We start from the raw sequence: 21969 nt of genomic DNA, 5'->3' as shown, positions 1-21969 counted from the left end.
TTTTGCCGGTAACACTAGATCTTCTACCGGTAACCAAAACCTGTCTGTCGGTAACAAAAACTTGTCTGTCAATAGCCAACCATAACAACTAGTGTTGACATCAATGAAAAAAAATCAATGCAACACATAATCAATTCATCCATAATGCCAACACCTATTATGTGTGATAATACAAGTTCTATAAACATTTCAAAAAATATGTGATGCATTCAAGGACTAAACACATTTATATTTGGTATTATTTCCTAAGACAGAAAGTTGCAGAGAATGATGTCAGATTGCAGTATGTTCCCACAAAGAATCAAATTGCATATATCTTTATTAAGGCACTTTCAAAGGATACATTTTAGTATCTCAGTTAGATGTTAGGTGTTATTACCCCTCCTTCTAATTAGATGCATAAGTTGTTGCATCTATCCGAGGGAGAAATTCAAGGTATATTCTTTGTCTCTTGGATTGATGTGATTACTGCTCTCAAGGGGAGATGGTAGTTTGTTAGTTACTATTGAAAAGGGGAGAATTATGGAGAGAAAAGCAATTAAAAAAGAAGAAGGTGGAGATAATGAAAATGAATAAGAATGTAGAATTAGGTGAAGACATATGCCCTTTGTCCTTGATGTTAAAGGGGGAGAGAATTTAAATGTATAGAGATAGAATATATAGGTAATTATTTTGTTTAAAGGTGAGTGTACATATAAAAAAATATAGAAGATGGTGAGTTTTTCCATCAATAACAAAGGGGGAGATTATTGGTAGTTGTTTTCATTAACATTAAACTATTTCTTGTGTGTTGTCATTTCTGATATGACTGGTATGGTGATTGTCAGAGTATGGAGACATCGCTGGTAGCAGTTGCCATTGATTGTTAGAGTACAAATGGTATAATGATGATATCATATTAATATGAGGATTAGAAGTATTAAGTTTAGGATTAGAAGCATGACAATAAAGTGGATGTGATTATAATGATCTTGTGTATATTAAAGGATAGTGGTTTATCTCCCTTGTTTTCTCATGAGCAAGAAAATGATGTTTCCAAGACATTCTAGCATTTGGAAGATTGTTGGAGTAAAAAATTGCAAAAATGCATGTTGAAGGCAATTTGGAAGAATTATTTGTATTCATCTTCATTCCTCTCCATTTCATGATATGGTCTTATGGATTTTAACACAATATGTATGATTTTTTTAGATGTTTCACTCTTATATTTTCAAGTCCCTGATGTTTCAATTGACATCATTGGTAATTATAGTTTGTTCACAATCTAGATGTTTATCAAGATTGGTCCAAAATATGATCATCATTTCTCCACATTGGTATTTTTGTTATTGCAGCTTAGAGGACATGCTTAAAATATTTTTGTTGCATCTCAGTTCAATGTTAAAATGTTGAAGTGTTTCACAAGTGTAATTAATGATGTTTTGTTCATGATTATGGGTTCTTGCTTTTCCGAATGAAGTGTTCTGTATCTATTTGTGTTGCGCCAACATGTTTTGATGTGATAGTGAGAAAGATGTATTTTGGAATATTTTTGGATATTCAAGGAATATCTTTATGTGCTTCACATGATATTAAATGATTTCTTTGGTGCCGCATTATGTCTAGTGTTATATTTTTTAGATAATTGTTGTTGTTTGGCCAATAGAGTTTGTTCTCTTGCATGTGATATTTCCTTGGGGGTGTTGGCAATTGACACTCATTGGATTCATATGTTGTCACTGATGGAAACATGGAAACATGGTTACTTGGCAACAAGATTCATAAGGAAGCTTACAACGGCATACACCGGCACTAGGAGGCATTCATCGACAAACATCGGCATTGGAGAATCTAGGGTTACACCGACACCGGCACCGACACCGACATCCCACACTTCAGTGAAGCCGACATCAACCTTGGACCAAAAGGAAGTTTTAAATCATTTTGTAATTATTGTATAAATTCGACATTGTATATATTTTATAATGCATTGTAAGCCGACATAAGGCTTATTGTTTGTAAGGGTATATAAGCCAGTCTACTAGGTCATTTTGTATATAGTGATATAAGAGAATAATAGAAGAACTGTATGATGCAAAGTATATGTATGTAGATCATTTGTATGCAAATTTTATATCATGCAATGATCTGTAGATAGTTTGGAAAGAATTCTTGGAGGAGAAGAGATACCATGTAGAAGTGTTCAGGGTTTATGAACCGGTACAAGAGCAGAACTATAACCGGAACTCTTTTTGGCATAGCAGATGCATTTTGTGAGTCCATTATTACTGTTTTGTTTCAGCAGAAGCTTGTAGTTAGTGAGACTCTATTTGTGATGAGGAGTCTTCTCTAGGCATTGTGCCTTCCTGCATGTGCAGGCCCCCATTTTATGTAATATCCTTTCATATGGCCCGTGAACTGATATTGTGGGTCACAAATTGCACCATGGTTTTTCCTCTTTGAGGTTTTCCACGTATAAATTATGTGTGTTATGGTGTTATTTTTGTTATGGATGAAAGATTCAAGCAATAACGAATAAACTAAATATGCAAAAAAAAGCTAAACTAAGAAGCAATAATTTCAAAAAGCAAGCACAATATATTCAATGACTCCAGAGAAAAAAGTGTATAATAACAAATCTCTAGGGTGTTTTGAATGAGAGATAAAGACTAAATTTATAGAGAATCACAAGAGAGATCAATAAAAAACACAATTTAGGATTAATTGAAATAATTGAGAAATCAGATTCAGTTAACCTTGAGATAGATTCCAATTATAGTTTAATTGAAATGCATTCAGAAAAGAAGTTTGAGTTTGCATTAGAAATAAGAATTAATTAATTCCATGCACTTGAGATAAAAATTGGTAATTCTTTGATTTATTCAAGAAAAGAGTCTTTTCAATGCAACTGAATTTATTTTTCTCAAAAGATTTGAGTTCCAATTTTAGAGAATGATTAAAAATTCAATTTAATTGCTTTTCCTGATTTCAAGTTAATCTCAATTTAGAAGAATATCTGAAGTTTGATTTCTCTCAATTCAAAACTTATTTTATTTTCAATTTAACTCTTGCTTTGTGATTAATTCCTCTTTTGTAATAAATTAATTCCTTTTTTATGATTAAATGACAAATTTATTAATTAATTAAATGTGCTAGGATATTTAATAAATTAAACAGGATAATTGATCAAAATGATATTCTTGGAATGATTTAATTAATATTGAATATTTGATTTGCCATGTGACATTTGATGATTAAAGAATTAATAATATGCTCAAGATTAATCTAATTGCCTTTGGTTAGGACCTTGGTGATGTTGTTGAGATTAGGTACCCATGGTTTAGATGACCATTTTTAGGGTATTACATTTTCCCCTATAGAATTAATGTGCGAGCAGCGCGTTGGTTCAAAGAATAGTTGATGTCTAGGAAATACCAATTCTAAACTTGATTGATTATGAACCAAATGAAGAGGGAGGTGTTTAGATTGGTTTGAAGTGATGAAGCTAAATAGAGTTGATTAAAGCAATACCGATCTTGAACTTGATTGAACTATGAACGATAGAGAGCAAAGATACCAAACTTGAACTTGATTGATCAAGAAGTGGATCTTACTGATCTAGAACTTGATTGAACTAGACACATTAAACAAAAATAAAATTGGTCTTGAACTTGATGGATCAAGACATGATTAGTGAAGATAAACTGTCCAGCTTGATTTGAAGTGATGAAACTAAACACCTGCTTAGATTGAGCGTGTGATCAAAGATACTCTTTAAAATTTTGATTGAGTTTAAACGAATAATCAACTTGATGCAAAGTGATAAAAATGATTAACATTAAGAGACTGATTCAAATGAAGACAAATATCAGCTTGATTTGAAGCGATAAAACTGATATGCCCCTAGCGATTGATTTGATTCAGATGATCGAGAGATCTCAACTTGATATGAAGCGATGAAGCTGAGATGCCCTTTAGTAATAAGAATTTGATTTTCTTTAGTTGAAAAATATTTTTGCTAAACTTTTGATGAAGATTTGAAAATTTTATCGACTTTGAAGATGTGAGGTCATAAGGTCATCAGTATGCCCCCTCGGGAGCGAAATCGAAAGATAGCGAGGGTACATGATTATAGACAATTGTTGGCGATGATAATGACTTGAGCACAAATGATTCAGAGGAATCTTTGAAAAGTTAGCTTGATGAGAAATTGAGCGCATAGTTGATTTGTAAAATAAAATTGAGATGCAACGTTGATTCATTAGAAAATGAGCGCAATTTGAAGAAAGAATGAGGTTTTGATGCAAAGCGCTAAGTGGTCCAAATTTTGTGAAATTGACTAGAAAAATGATCTCGGATTTCAATTTCCATCCCAAAAATGGAATCAAGATTGGCAAATTAGCTAAGGGTACAATTTTCATGTCCATCAGAGCAAGTTGAAAAATTAGGTTTTTGGCTATATAAGGGGTAAAAGTGTCATTTTAAATTCATTTTAACCCTTCAAGTTTGAAAATTCAAAAAAAGCCTTTTCTGAAAAAAAATGGTGGTTCCCACTCAAGAGCATCGATTTGAGCACCAGAGACGACATAATTGAGCTCGAAACTATGAGCCAGCGGTAAGTGGTCAATTTTAAGCCTGTTAATCATTTCAATTTTGTTTTTTTTTGTTGAATTTTTCAATTTTTAGGCATGTTGAAGTCGGACTTTATCATTTTGTCATGTGAAGCAGGATCCTGTCTCGTATGACAAACTGATTGAATGTCTTTTATCATTTAAAGGTACTAATTTTGTTGTACTACAACTACCCTTATGTCATACAAGTACCTTCAAAAGAGCCCATTTTGTCACTCTAAGGCTAGTCTTATGTCGTATCAGAGTATTTTGTTGTCCTAGGCCAATTCTGTGAGGCCTCACCTCGACTCAGTTGACATTCAGTGGATGTTATATTTTAGACTACTATGGATACTTTGTTTTGATGCATTTTGAGACTTAGAACTTATATGATTTCAGGATATTGGATAACATTGCTATGAATTGATGTTTTACTTACATGCTTTATGAGATAGAACACTACATGATTATTAGATAGAATGATATTGCAATGATAGATGTCATTAATGAATTTGCAGGACTTTACTTTGAATATAGAACTATGATGTATGTTTAGTTTATGTGAATTGGGATGAAAAATTGTTTATGTGAATTTGCTTGACAAAAGATGTATTCAATCTGTGCAGATGAAAATTGTATGCAAGTAATGATGTGCATTGTTGTATTATTGAATTATATTATATATGAATATCTGGGAATACTAATGTGTAAATTGAGATGCGCAGGAAATTTACCATGTGACCATGGAAAATTACGGAGAATCAAACCTAGACTTATGTGTGTTCGTAAAGCCAGGGTTTGTCTATTTGGAGAGACAACACCCCGTTTGTGTTGTATTTTATTCGTATCAGTATATGTGGCATGAGTGTTATGTGTTATTTAAATTTATTGTGTAAAAACCTCAAGAGACAATTTCATGTTTATTTTCGTAAAAGTATTTTACTAGTGTCACTTGACACATGTGTGGATTTAAATTTAAATATTTTATTTTGTCTCTTGATGGGAAAGTGTTAATTATTATTAATTTTAAATAAAATAATGTGTTGTTAAAAAGATATTTTGGGAATATAATAATTGGAGTGGTCAACTTATGTTTGACCCGAAAATAAACTTCAGAGGGGTTTAAAATGGGTTAAATGAACACCTAGGGGTAGTTTATTAGGGTTTCCTAAAGCCCATAAGGTATACCTAGGGGTTAGGGGTAATTTTAGGCAAGTTTCTACTTTATAATGATCTTTTTAACGCTTTAAAAATTGGCTTTTTTGGGTTGAGCGAAAATGGAAAATTGAAGTGAAATCAAATCAAGATTTTTCCCTCTTGGAAGGAAAGTCTTTTTGCATTTTTGCTTTCTTCCTTCTTTTTGTTGATTTTTTTTAGAATCCTGTGAGAACTCAGAGAGTGAGCTTCTTAAGGAAGATTTTTGGGAATAGCTGGTTAATCACCCACTCTCCATTTTTGGAGACAAAAGAAAATTTGGAAGAAAAATAATGTTATGGGATAAAGAAATTGATTAAGGAAAAATAAAGAATTGTGGATTGGGCAGCTCTTCTTCAGATATCATTATAACCTTTGGGCAGAATAAGGTTGGTTTCATTTTTACTTTTAATGTCTAGTTTTGTTTATTTCTGAGAGTTGTTGAATAAGAAAATCTGTATTCTTGAAAATGAATGTTTGAAAATCTTTTGGTTTTGTTTTATGAATGAATGTGTTTTGGGAGTTTTCTCAAGATCTCTCTTTCTCTTGGGAGAGAAGAGGATCTTGAGGGTGGTAGCAGTGGCAGCCCTCGAGTGAGAGACTCTCTTTAGAGAGCGATCACAAGGGATCTTTGTGTGACCCTTGCTGCATGGTCTGTTTGTGCAATGGGGGTCATAAGGAGGGTTATAAGGCTAGAATGCCTTTGGGGGGGCATAAGGAATTTATGGTGTTGAGATTTTGATATGTTATTTGTGCCATGAGGTGGCTTCTTGTTATTACATACTTGCAGAATTCTCCTCAGGGTATTTGGTCCACTACCACCCTTTGAAAATGTCCACCACCAGAGTGTGGTGCTGTGAAAGCCAGGTTGGGAATGTGTCTGGAATATTTGTATGCTTTGTGTTTCTTTGTGTTTGCCTGTTTGTTACCCGTCTAGGAATTGGTTCTCCGAGCTCGGGGGTGGCTACCAGTTAGCCTAGGCTGGGAGGTGAGCACTCCGTGGTCAGTTTTGTGTTTTTTTTTTATTATTATGCAGGAAATTCAAAGGGAAGAGGATAGGATTCATGAAAGATATTCAGAAGATTGTTTTTGAAGATATTTGGAATTCAGTTGCAGATGTTGATTTAAAGTTGTTGTAAATAAATGCCTTATTCAAGAGAAAGGAGAAGCAAGTTGTAATTTTGTAATAATAGACTTGAAGTCTTATTGTTGTAATTGTTCAGAGAAAACATTCTGTAAATATGGTAGTATATTTTAGAGATGTTTTAAAGAAAGAAAAGCTTGTTATTTCTACTTCTATTTTTTTTTTTTAAAAAGAAAGGATTAAATTGTGTTGCATGCAAAAAAAAAAAAAAAAGCTTCTTGTATTATGGAAAGAAATAAAAGATTTGTTCTCCAATTAGACTGTAATTATATTTCACTTTTGGCAAATAAAAGATTTTTGTTGTTGAAAGATTTCTATGTAATTTTAACAAGAAATAGATTTATGAAATATTAGATTAGTGGAGAAAAATCAATGAAAGATTTCCTTTTAATTTAGGAAAATATTTTGTAATCCTTTAAAAGTATTCAATATTGTATTTAGGGATTAGCATTGTTTTAAAAGCTCAATGATTTTATATAAACAAATATAAATACTTTTAATTCTGAATTAACTTCATATTCTTTCCCTTTACTATATTAGTTTAATTGTAGCAAGTAAAATTCTTTTAAAAAAAAATATATATATATATATATAAATGTTATATTGAATTTAGGTTTATCTTCTTATCTTTGTTATTTAATTTGTAATTGCCAATATATATATATATATATATATATATATATATATATATAAATATTTATATTTATATATATATATATATATTTATATATTTATATGTTTTATTTTTAAAAAAATAAATTTAAAAAAAAAAAATTAAAACGAAGTTTAGGGGTCCCCGCGGGCTCCTCTGTGTGTACGCACAGTGGACGACCGCGCGGCGCCCACTGTGTGCACGCACAGTGGAGCCGCTTGCGGCTCCCACTGTGTGGGCACACAGTGGACGGCCGCGGCCGCCACTGTGTGGCCACACAGTGGTGCCGCCAGCGGCGCCCACTGTGTGGGCACACAGTGGAGCCGCGGTGCCCACTGTGCGCTCACACAGTGGCGCGCACGCGGCCGGACCTGTTTTGCTCCTCCGTGACCTGCATTAAAATATAGATGGAATTCATGGTCGCCAAGGGCTTCGGCCCAGCCATGAAGTTTAACAGTTAAAAAAAAAATAATAATATATAGGGTTTAAAACCCTAACCGAGTGGAGGTTAGTGCAGGTTAATGTTAATTAAAATAATAATTAAAATATTTACCAGTTTAGTTAAATATACATATATATATGTTTCCATAAATACATATGGAAATTATATATATGTATATAAATGTATGAATTTGAGCATTTTTGTATAAGTAATTAAATTTTAAATATATAAATATATGCATAATCAATTATGTATATATGTATATATTTATTTAATCCTGATTTTAATTTTGGTTAAATTATAAAGAGAAATATATATAGAATTAAAAAGACTATATAGTCATAATGGAGGATAAATTAAAATATCTCTCCTAATACTTTTAGTATGAATAATTTAATAAAACTATTAATTAAATATCTTTTGGAGATAAAATTTAAACCAGTAGGTTATTCCGCGATTAGAATATAACTGATTGTCGATGCTTCGTTCGTTTCAGAATGAGCTCGAATTTATTAATGGAATTTTCTCTAGCGCTTGTCGCAAGAGTGTGCTTTTAAATTAAATTAGTATCCTTTTTAAAAAAAAAATTGTTCCGTTTTTGCCCTAAATTTTGGGCATGACAAATTCCTGACTCATACGAGTTACTGTCTCTGTGATGTTTTGTCGTTTGAAAAATAGTAAGCCTTTTTGAAGGTGCAAACTTGAAAATTTGATTTTGCAGTTGATGTAGTTGGATTTGCATGATGTTTTGCTTCTCTTATAACATGATTTGAAATGTTTCCCGATGCACTATTGTTTGATTTTTGCACGTTCGATTGCCCCATGTGTTGTTCAAATGTGTATATCCACCGACCATGATATTAGTTCATCAGTTATCTGATGTTGACTAGGCACATATAGATTTGTGTGGATTGACTCATCTTCTTGAGTTGCCTAATATCCGTGTGAATCATGACATGCTCACTGCATTAATTGAGAGGTTCCATTGAGAGCATAACACATTTCATTTACCAGTTGGGGAGATGATGATCACTCTCGAGGACGTATATAGGATTCTTTGTATCCCTTTTGCTGGGGGTAAGGTAGATTATGATGCAACACAACGTCTTGGGCTACTAGCTGTGAGACATGTATTTAGGGATGCAGACATTCTGACATGGTCTATCAGTTGGGACGTGATGATGACTAGGTACAGTGAGAACTTTCCACTAGCTTGCATCTTGGTAAGTTTCATCAGCTTCTTTATTATGCCGGACAGGGGACAACAGGGGTTTTTATGTGGATGGGGCAGGATGTTGGAGAGACTTGTGGAGCACCCCCAGAAGTTAGGATGGGGTTCATGTATATTGGCACACATGTATCATGAGATGCATGAGATTGTATATAGGGATGGGAAGAGTATGGCTGCAGGAGTTTTGATACTACAAATATGGGCTTGGGAGCACCTCCCAGTTTGCAGACCAATTATGGATGACACCAGAGATCCACAATAGCCTATTGTTTACAAATATTCTAGATACATTACGCACCCCCATCTGGGCAAGACAGATTATTGGAGATGACAACTAAACAGCTTGATAGTCGTGATATGGAGACTGTGAAGGGGTCTGGAGCCTTGGGATGATTGGAGAGCTATGCACAAAGACCTATTCATGACGCAACCTCTCATAGGTAGATCACAAATAGTGGTCGAGAGGTTTGTTGTTACTCGAGTGATGAGGCAATATGGTAGACCTCAAGGGATCTTGCAAGAGTTTATTGCATACATGTGTTATGCAGATGAGGAGAGGCAAGGATGGGCACCAAGGCTATCATATGCCCTAGGCATGCAGGAGCTGACTGGGTTACAGCAGCTGAGATGGGATTATGTAGATGATATTGCAGATGCAGGGGTATTGCCCCAATATAGGGATTGGTTTCAACAACACCCTTTCCAAAGATTTATTGATCCAACAAAGTAAGCACCTCTGATAGAGTAGGTTGAGGATGATGCCCCCACATAGGCACATGGACAGGGATAGAGGCAGGGACCAAGAGCCAAGGCTCCAAGGCAAACTGGTGGCAATCCTGGCACTAGCAGTAGTAGGGTGCCAGTTGGTGGTAGGTAGCAGCAGAGAGGAGAGGGTGGATCCCTAGGGACTATTGGGGTGAGACTAGGTGGAGCTAGGGTGATGGAAGGTGGAAGAGAGGAGGAGAGAGTAGCTCCTAGACAAGTCAGATAGAGGAGGGAGGAGCAAGGTGGAGTCAAAGGTGGAGATGGAGGTGGTGATGGTGGTGGAGATGGAGGCAAAGAGCCTGCGAGGGATCAGGGGGCTGACATAGCATGGTTTATGAGAGCATGCCTAGCGGGTTTACAGTCATAGCTGACAATGGCACAAACTCAGCTAACAGAGCGAGACCGAAAGCTAGAAGAGCTTAGGGCTGAGTGCAATCATCATATCACAGAGATGAGAGTAGAGACAGATGCTCTGCGGTAGGAGGTACTCCATCAGATGAGTCAGGCAGCCTATTATGTTGCAGCTTACAACGTAGCAGTTCCAGTAGCACAATAGATTGTACCTGATTCTCAGTATATGGCTCGATCAGAGGGAGCTTGGGCACCTAGGTAGGATCCGGGTCAGCAGGCTCCTCCTCCACCACCTAGTGATGAGGGAGAGGCAGAGAGCTAGATCTTTTTGTGTATCTCTTAGATGTTTTGGTAGACACACCAATTTTTTGTAGCCCTTATGATTCTTGCTCTGATGGGAGATTGTATATGTCAGTTGACATTATTTTGTACCTTGAGACTTTATCATTATATATACGAGATCTTGATTTGACTTCATTGTACTTGTGTTGATCAATTTATGAGATGTCTTTCTAGATGCTTTATTATATATGTATGCATATCTTTTTAGTATGGATGTAATGCAAATGAATATAGATGTTTGTTCTTGTTTCTTTTCATATGCAAATAAAATGAATGAAAATGAGTAATGAGTAGTGCAAATTTTTTATTTTCCTATGCAGTAATATGAATGAAAATGAGTGTATGAATCTATATAAGATGCTTATGTATGCAACTAACATCTCAATACATAAGTACTCGATGGGAGAAGTGATGAAAAAGAGACCACTTAGCTAAGAAATGATGATGCTTCCAACTCCCAGTTAGAAGATAAAGAGATCATTACCATATTGAAATCACTCTAAATTCAAAAAATACAAAATGAAATGCAAAATGAGATGCAAAATGAGATGCAACCTAAACCTAGTCACTGGATTTGAAATGCTTAAGTTTCATCACTGAGCACTAACAAACATAGCCGAAAGATTAGAGTTCCTTTCTTTTCATTTGAAATATTAATTATCTTGTCCGCAATGACCCTTTTTTCATTCATATCCTTGGACAGATTTTGCAGGGACCCGGATTGCATGATAAAGAAATTCCTTCAAAACAAACAAACAAATTATGTGAACCTCCCTGTAGCATACAAATAAGTGGAATTGAGGTATGTGTGGAAATTTCACCTTGATGTGAAGGCTCTTATCATAGACACCCAACCGATTATATGTTTCCAGATCATCAGAATCATTCCTACAAGCAAAAAACAAAGAAACTATTATGCCCCCAATCCTTGCTCCTCTTAGGCAAGATAGACTTCCTCGAGTTACTCAGAGGGATAATAATCGAAAACCAATATAAAAGACAGCACACAAAAGAAAATTTCATACATAGCTCAAACTATTTAGTGATTGTTTTCAGTAATCTTGTTTTGCTTGTGTACTCAGTGATAAAACTCTTCAGTAGCCAGGAGACAGGTGACTGAATCAGAGTGGACGACCAGGTTTCACTGACGTAAAGTTGACTTGGTTTATACTGCTTAGGACATGTAATGTGCTCTATTGATTAACCTAAGAATAGGACATTAATCAATTTCAAGCCATGAGGGTTCCAACAAACCAGGATGTCACAAAAGTGACTAAAATATATGTACAAGCGAAAGCGTAGATGCAACACTGCAGTACAGGAGATAAGATGAACTTGGATAAAATTCAGCTACCATATTGATCGATGTCATTGTTTTGATTTGATGATCAATGATAGGAATGTATGGTTTCAAAGAGTAAGTACCCAGTATAAGACCGATCTGTCTGGTTTTGAGTGTACCCTTCCTTGTATAAGACATGTTGATGTTTGATGGAGTTTGATATATTGATTAACAAGACATGCGATAAGTATGATTGTAGACCTTGAGAGTTTGTCTGATGTTAATTTGGTTTGAAGGATAGTCTATGCTTTCTTGCTTTAGATTTTTAGTTTTTGATTTTGTGAGTTTTTTTATTTTTAGGATTTTTTTCAAGACATTTTATGATTTTTAGGAGTTTATTCAGGACCTTTTATGATTTTTTTTAGGATTTTCTCAGCTATACCCCCAGTATGCAGACCTATATGACATGATGATTTGTAGAATGCATATGGAGACAATGATTTTTGATATGACCTATGGTAATTCAATATGCATGATGAAGATGCATTTCCTATTCAAACAAGGATAACCGTGTTTGTTTAGCACTTTGTAATACACCAATTGAATTGGAGGTACAAAACATTTCATAGATAAGTGGTCAATCAATCCTTAAGGTCCCTTGGAACATCCAAATTAGCACACTTAGTGACTAGGATTTACAAATGGAGATGCATAAAACTTCCCCATTGGTTCTTGAAACTTTGATCTTCCTTTGCCCATGTGAGTGCAAATGAGTTAATTCCCACTCTTGTGCTCACTAAAGATCCTTAGCATCCTATATGACTAGCTACATGGATTATTCTAACTTCAAAAGCATCCTGAATAGAGCCTCCCTGCTAGCAAGCCTTGAGAGCTTTGACGAGGTTATAAACTATAATTTCTTGAATATTGCTCCATTTCCAGTAGGCATCCATAACCCTGATGGAGTTACTCGCATGTTCCCATAGTCAAGATTTTTGTCGTACTTGCATGCATGATATTTCAGTTATATATCATTGCTCTTTTTCCTTGAGATGAATATTTGGCATAGCACTTTTTTTCTTTTTTCTTTTTTTTTCTTGCCTTGACTTGTAAGTAATGAAACCTACTTGGGTGTGACAATTACAATGGCATTCAAGTAGAATTTTAGATTTTTCACTAGTCATATGATCAACTAGGTGTCTAGAATGAATTAGAGATTTTTTTTTAATATGTTTGAGATATAGCAATTGATAGATTTTGGGTTAACAAGTCTCAAATAGTGAAATCACTACCCAACCATAAGTAAAGCATCGTCACAGGGTAATGTTAAAAATGAATGACCTTATGACCTCAAGGACTTCATGTCTGAATATCTAAGAAAGGAGATGACCCTTGTTTCTTTTGAATGCAAACAAATGATAAATGTGGACAGTTGCCTTGTTTTATTGATGCTCCTATATGCAAATGCAGAAATTTTGTGAATGCAATGCATAAAAAAAAAAGAATCTATATGTGATGCAATGCTTTTAAGAAAATGATATGCAATGCAAAAAGAAAAACTGAAACTAACCCAACCCTTAGATATATATCATTAAAGGTGCATGTTGTTCATAGGGTCGGGGAGTTTTGTGTAGGTAGTTCACTAGTCCAACATAAAGATGTATTTCCAAGAAGGACTCAACTAAGTGTACATTTCCAGCATCTCCAATGTTGATTTCCTTAGTTTTTTTTTGGATTTTGTGATGAAACTAGGGTAAAGTCTTATGCAAAGGATCAGATAAGGGGAATGGAAGGATGAAAAAGAGGTGCTGGATAATGGATCAAATATTGAAAGTTTGGTGCATGGGTGAATGGAAACGTTTGCGAGATCACCATTGGCACACATCTTGAGGAATGGTGGATTGATGGAGGAAAAGTGGATCTCAGATTTTGAGATTTGGATGGAGGAACAATTAGGGATTTTGGGGCATAAAGATCCAAAATAGATGAAGGAGGTGATGGAAGAATAGATTTGGAAGGTTTGGATGGAGGAACAACAATCTTGGCTATTGATTTGGGTTTTTCTTTAGATAGTTGTGCTTCAAGGAGACGCTTAAGGATCCACATGGTTTTTTATTTTTCATTCTTTTACAGTTTCTTGGAATGCATCATTTCTACAAGTGCCTTAGGAACCCATATAGATTTTGATTTTTCTTTCTTTTTCTTAGTGAGCCTTTGTGTCTTTCTAGATGGATGAAAGATCTGCGCAGATGTACGTCTTTGTTGATCTTGTACAAGGGGTGGAGGAATATAGGGTCCTAAAATGGATGGAAGAGATGAAGGGGAAGGCATGTACTTGGATTTTGGTTTAGTAGGGATACCACCATCTTAAGGAATATCAGTGAGGCCATGACCCTTAATATTGTCTTTGACATGGAGGGGTTCTTGCTTGTGAAGATCTACCCCTTTAAGTTTATAAATATTTTGACTTATAGGATCATGAGAGGGCTTTGTAGGAATGATGGATCCTTGAGGTGAATGTGGAGGATTATGACAAGGAGATGAAGGTATATGTTGATCTTTCTATGGAAGAGGACCATTGGATAGAGTATTTGACTCTTCATTTTGAATAGGATCATTTGAAAAGGTAGAAGAGGCATCATAATCTTTCTTAGGAAGTATTCTTTTCTCTTGAGATGGAAGGGGATCATCTTGGAAGAAATGGAAAGGTATAATGGGATCCTCATGGGATTCTAGGGAGGTAAGATCTTTTTCAACCATTGGATAGGATGGCCCTTGAAATAGCCCTGGAGGATCAACATGCAAAGTTTCATCATTAGGTTCATCCTTTGAGGGATATGATATGAATTGTTGTTCAGAAACCTTAGGAGATGGAGGAATTATGGAAGAGATGTAGGCTACATGTAAGCCATTTCTAGACATAGGTTCATAATTTTGATCATGCTTGGAAATAGTTCCTTCTTTTTCTTTAGGTGAGTCATTAGGATCTTCAATTTCAATGACACCCTCATCAAGGAGGTCTTGGATTTTATGTTTTAATTATAGGAAATGTGAAGTCTTATGTTTGTTATGTCTATGGTATGCATAGTATTTACTCAAAATTTCACATCCCCATGTGATATTTTTAGGTAATATGATAAGATTGTTCCTAAGAAGCTCTTCCAAAGCTGACTCAATAGATTGCCCCAAAGGTGTAAACTATCTATCTAGGGAATAGATGTCTTTGGGTCTTGGTGAAGGTGTCCTGTGATCTTGTATAAGATTTGACTTTTGATTTTCAATTACTTTTTGTTCCATCTTATGTAATTGTTTTAGCATTTCTTGAAGTCTAGTGTTCTTAATATCATGAATTTTCATCTCAAGAGGAGTCATTGAATCTTTTTTATGGGCTTGAATGTCATATATTTCTCTCTTGAGAACTTGAATTTGTTGAGCCAAGGTAGTCATGGGATTCTTACTTTTATTAAAAATTTTAGAGGAGCTTCTGGTTTGAATAGGCATTTAGAACCAACAGGATCGAGAGCTATATGTGATGCAGAAGTCAAGATCAAATTCAGAGCTAGTTGTTCAATTAACGTATTGATTGAGAGAAGCAACTAAGATTTAGTCTAGTTTCAGGAAAGATCTATCCTATATAAGATGTTTATCTAAGTTGATTTGAGAGAAGTGACTTAAGACTCAGTCTGGTTTTAGGAATGATCTATCCTGTATAAGACATTATCTAAGTGACTTATGTTTGATAAGTAGTTGATTGAACTAGCTGAAAGATGATCGACAAAATTGTGCAACACAAATGGCAGAGGTACACTGTTTTGATTTGTTTAAGCTTAGGATGATGATAACCAATATTATGCTCATTGTAGACTATTTTAGGAAAGTTTGACTGTTCTGGACTGGCAAAATTAGAGATTCGTACGACAGGTTTTACAAGACCAGACAACAATTTAATGGCTCTAGGATGATGAAAATAGTGTTTCATACGAGTTGCTGCCTAGTACCATACATCAGATGGGTATGTCTGAAATGACAAACTGATCAATGCAATATTTTATCGTATGACATGGGATGCAGGCTCAAACGACAATTCTCAGAACCAGACGACAGACAATCAGGGCTCATACGACACAGGATGAAGGATCAAACAATAGATTGTTAGGACTGATGGAATATCATACGACACAGAATATGAAATAGGACGATAAATCAGAAGACTCGTACGACTATTTATTGGATAGAGGAAAAATTCTGAGTTTTTCAATAACTGAGTATGACCAGATTTGAGATAGACTGAGTTTTGATCATTGGCTGATGATGACCAGTTTAGAGGTGGACTAATTTTTTGACAGCTAAGGTATACTAGTTTGTGACACAGACAGAGTTTTGACTAGGATAGACCAATTTTGGACAAAATTTCGACTAGGATAGACTAGTTTTGGATAGAGTTTCGACTAGGATAGACTAGTTTTGACATGGATAAAGTTTCAACTAGGATAGATAGAGTTTTTGATCATTGAGTTGTTTCTTGTTTTCTCTAGTTTTGGTATTCCAGTTTTAGTTTTAGGGATGAAAACACAAAAAACACATAATATGAATAATAACTCCAATCACATCATGCAAACCCTACAAAAATTGGTGAGAGAAGAAAACCTTTGCTTGTAGACTCAGGTACACACCCAATAGCTAATCAGAATATGACCACTAAGTCTCACGCAATGGATTCTCAATGCCGTATTAGATGACTCCAAATGCTAATGGGGGCATGAAATGACAAGTATCTTGGGAGAGTTACTATCTCTTTTGCACAAAGATTATCCCCCCTTTCGGAGGTGAAACAGGTAGCTTCTAATTTTAATTGGAACTAGTAAGGCATCCGTTCAGTGCGTCGAGGTATAAACTCAATTAAGAGGTCTCCCAACCTTGAGAACCAAGGTTTATTATACCTGCAGGTACAAAGGAGAGCTATTCCCGAGCATTGTCGTTGACTTGATTTTCATCAAATCACGTTTGTTTTATAGTGGGTTGGAGTACTTGGCATTTAGCCATTCCCACTTGGGTCATTCCCTCTCACCAGTCATAATAGCTATAGAGTTATTAGCTCCTCGAGAGGGCAGGCCCGCTAAAGATATACAAATCTCAAACTTAAAGAAAACGCCTCAAGGGTCTGGATTTCCGATTGTCTATAAAGACAAGAGCATACTCTCCTACCTCTCAGAATTTTCTTAAAACACGAAATACATATTTGTTATTTAACTAGATAGCAAGTTAGGTGCCTAAAAAATGAATTTAATGAATACACAATGTTTTCTCAAATCTCCTTAGGCAAACTGCAAAGACAATGAATCAGTAGTCATATTGTCTTTGTGCGACAAGCATAATCTTCGACAAGTGTTCTGCAAAAACTGATTAGGTTGTAAAAATTTCTCAGATAGACAGATAACAAGCTAGGGTCAGCGTCAGTATGATAAAAATTGAATGAGAAAACTTGTTAAAAGAAATCTTCTTTTTAACCTAGAAATACAGATCCGTACCACAATTCTCACCGACTCGTACAATAATTCGTACAGGATCATATGATACTTGCAGTTTGTCATCCGATACTATGGGAAAACTCATACGACAATTCACAGAGACTGTACAGACGAAAAATTCAAAAAAATAAAAATAAAAGTTAGTCTCCGAGGCCGAAAAAATGTAGTCTTCGAGCCCCACGGTGGGCGCTAGAAATGTGTGTGTGAAAAAGTGGAATAAGTCTGTAAGCTGCAAGACACAACACTTCAATTAATTCATTACATGTATGGTTAAATAGATATAAGCATGAATATGAAAACCATAACAAAATGACTAATTTCCTTTTAAAAGATGCGAGTATAAGATTGCTCTCAGATTTGTATAAGCAATACCAGTGACTAGACTACACCAAGACAAAGGATTTAATCTATATGAGTATGAGATTAAGCTAAATGGATGCAAGATGGATGAAATATTCAAGCAATATGGATTCAAGCAATAACGAATAAACTAAATATGCAAAAAAAGCTAAACTAAGATGCAATAATTTCAAAAAGAAAGCACAATATATTCAATGACTCCAGAGAAAAAAGTGTATAATAAAAAATCTCCAGGGTGTTTTGAATGAGAGATAAAGGCTAAATTTATAGAGAATCACAAGAGAGATCAAGAAAAAGAACAATTTAGGATTAATTGAAATAATTGAGAAATCAGATTCAGTTAACTTTGAGATAGATTCCAATTATAGTTTAATTGAAATGCATTCAGAAAAGAAGTTTGAGTTTGCATTAGAAATAAGAATTAATTAATTCCATGCACTTGAGATAAAAATAGGTAATTCTTTGATTTATTCAAGAAAAGAGTCTTTTCAATGCAACTGAATTTTTTTTTCTCAAAAGCTTTGAGTTCAAATTTTAGAGAATGATTAATAATTCAATTTAATTGCTTTTCCTGATTTCAAGTTAATCTCAATTTAGAAGAATATCTCAAGTTTGATTTCTCTCAATTCAATTATTTTATTTTATTTTCAATTTAACTCTTGCTTTGTGATTAATTCCTCTTTTGTCATAAATTAATTCCTTTTTTATGATTAAATGGCAAATTTATTAATTAATTAAATATGCTAGGATATTTAATAAATTAAACAGGATAATTGATCAAAATGATATTCTTGGAACGATTTAATTAATTAAATAAATATTTAATTAATATTGAGTATTTGATTTGCCATGTGACATTTGATGATTAAAGAATTAATAATGTTCTCAAGATTAATTTAATTGCCTTTGGTTAGGACCTTGGTGATGTTGTCGAGATTAGGGGCCCATGGTTTAGATGACCATTTTTAGGGTATTACATGGAGAAGCAACGTGAGATGACTCTTGAGGATTATGATGCTGAAAGGATGAAGAATTTAAAATTGCAAGATGAATTGAATTCTGCTAATGAATTCATTCTTTTCCTGCAAGAAAGGTTATCATCAGCTCAAGCCAAGAGAAAGGATCTTTTTCAAAACTAGGATGATGAAGAGAAAAATGCACTTAAGGAACAATGTCAGAAACTAAGTCAAGCAAACATGCTCATGAAGGATGAAATGCAAGACCTGACTATGAGGTTTATCAAAAGATATTGAGGATAGAAAGAAGAAGGAAGAAAATATTTTTATATCTCTTAAGAACAAATTTGATGAATGTGGCAGATTGACTCATGAGAATAATCCATTGAGAACTAATTTGGCACACTCCCGAAACAATGAACAAGAACTTGAAAGACAAATAACTAATATGAGAGATGATCTGACTACTGCAAGTGAGTATAAAGAAAAATTTAGGATTAGTCCTGCACAATTGGATGACTTATTGAAAAGACAAAGGCAGGATGATGATTCTAAAGGACTTGGATTTGTACAAGGTGAAAGCTCTGTTACTCCAAATGAAGATCAGACAACTGGTATGTAGAACTCATCAGACTAGAGGAAACTGGTAAGGAAATATAATGCTTATAAATTCAATGGTAGATGCTTTGTTTATAATAAATTTGGGCATATGACTAAACAATGTAGAAATAGAGCAAATCAAAACTACAATTTTGTTCCCGATCAATGCACAAATTGCAAGAAATATGGTCATAGATCAGAATATTGTAGAATCAATGTGATCCAATGTCATGCATGTGGAAAGTTTGGTCATTTGGCTAATCAATGTAGGTCAAGGAATGTGTAGTACCCTTACTTGTGTGAACTGATACTTTGTTCTTATTATTCTCAATAGATACATTATCATTGGTTATTTAGAATTGTATAACTTTGTTTCATGTTTTATCTGATTATGAGACATATGTTTTATTTGCAGTATTTATGTATTTATGTTTTATGGCATTATATGGTTCATTGCTATGTACTGATGCTTTACTTCATCTATGCACTGTGTGTTGTGTATCTGCGAGTGTATGGGATGCATGGAGACAATTTTCCTTCACTCATCTCAGTGAGACAGGGAACGTCGCGAATCTCCTTCATTGGTGTGTATGTTAAAATTTTGATATATGTATATATGCATGTGTGGTCGGTGATGCAGGATGTTGCAGGTACAAGTACCGGGTAGGTACGGGGTATCGTCTCCACCTGGCTACACAGGTCTGAGCGTGCCTTATATTTTTCGATGGAAGTGAAGGAGATAGTAGTTGACCCTAATTTTAGTCAGTTACACTTGGGTGAGTGCCTTCAGTAAGTCATTCTGTCGATTGGTTGGGTCTTCATATTTTATTGTTTGATCTTTATAAAAGTCGCTTGATGCTTGCTTAGTCTGCGTATCCAGTGTCCCAATTTTTTTGTATGTAATTGGTAACTGTTACGTTTATTACGTCCATAAGAGTAGTTATTCAAGTTGAGATGAGGTGATCGTATTATTAGTAGTTTATATCACCATCAGTTTACTGTGATAGTGGATTATGTGTGTATATAATTAGAATTATAAATATGTCATGTTTTATAAACTTTTCGAACGTATAATATATACATAATTCAATTATTTGAAAATATATATATAGGAAAATTCCACTCGTTATAATATTAGAAAAAAACCAAAATACACATTTACGATTGCTATGGAAGGATTAATATTTAAATAATTATATTAACAAAAGTCATTAATTAATTATTTAAATATAACAAAGGAAGGGTGTTAAAACGTAATAACAAAAGTTTATTAAAGAAAACAAATAGAAATTTGTTTCGACCTTATAAAAGGTGGTGGGTTTAGGTTTTGATTGTTTGGGCTATGGTGGTCGATGGTAATATCGACCACCCCCCTTAATATAGGGAGGGGTCGGTATTACCACCGACTACCCTCCTCCTTCGCACATTACGTCTCCTTCTTCCGCCATTACTCAGCAGACAGCACGCGAGGTGATGATTCATGTGGGTACACTGCAGTCAGCAAGTAATGGAGGATACCTCTCATAGTTTTAAATGATAACCATCACCTCTCCACGTTCAGTTTTCTCCACGAGCTCCAGTTCGTTGGCAACTAACAGCTGATGGACCGGTTTGAAAGGAGAATGAACTGGCACGCAAGGTGGAACTAAACCGTAATCCTTAATGGACTCTAGACCTGGCACTTTGAACGCTCAAGTCGCTGTTTGCAAATGCATCAGTGAATGAAATAATAAGTTAACCTCTCCACCCAGCCGATAGATGTCATAATAGCCCTAAAGACTGAAGTTAACAAGAGGTGAACTCTCTGCGTGGAGGAAGTAGAAGAGTTAATAGAAAAAGAGTCTCAGTCGATAGCTATCACTCAGCCAGATTTAGGGGAGCGATAGATGTTTTCTTTTAGTATAAAAGGGGTGTGGGTAGAGAGCAAAGGGGAGGCTTTTGGGTGACATCCAAGGAAGGACAAAGGAATGTAGACAGGAGAGTAGAGATAGTGAGGGTAGCGCATGTTTTTATAGTGTCAAGTGTGTGATGTTTTAGAGAGGATAGTGGTTGATAGAATCAAGAGAGAGTTGTGTGCCTATTTCCTGATAGAGCTGGAAACATTGGTAAAAAGGATTGCAAGCAAGGTATATTTATCAGCAAACGGGTGTCAAGGACTTGCAAATTGATCATTGCTTCAAGTAGGTTGGGAAATTTCTTATTGTTTAATCATTATTATTTGCAATCTCAGTTATATATCATGCTTATGAAATAGATATGGTCATGTTTTAGTTATTCGTTAGGGTTTGTTAAATAAAATCATTTAGTAGTAGTTGTGATTACATTAGGACTAAAGAAGTGGAATAGTTTTAAGTTTAAATTTCTTAATGGAAGAAGGGTATGATTACGTTCAACACCTAGATATTAAGATTTATTTGACATAGCTCTAGGAGAGTTCTGAGAAGTAATAGTTTACCATTGATACGTTACAGAGATGGTACGAGCCAAACAAACAGCTCGCAAATCAGTAGCGGGTTATGCTCACTACCTAAAA

This window comes from Cryptomeria japonica, chromosome 11 (assembly GCF_030272615.1).
Source record: "Cryptomeria japonica chromosome 11, Sugi_1.0, whole genome shotgun sequence".
Taxonomy (NCBI): domain Eukaryota; kingdom Viridiplantae; phylum Streptophyta; class Pinopsida; order Cupressales; family Cupressaceae; genus Cryptomeria; species Cryptomeria japonica.
The sequence above is the reverse complement of the archived record's forward strand: the minus strand, read 5'-3'. Positions refer to the sequence as shown.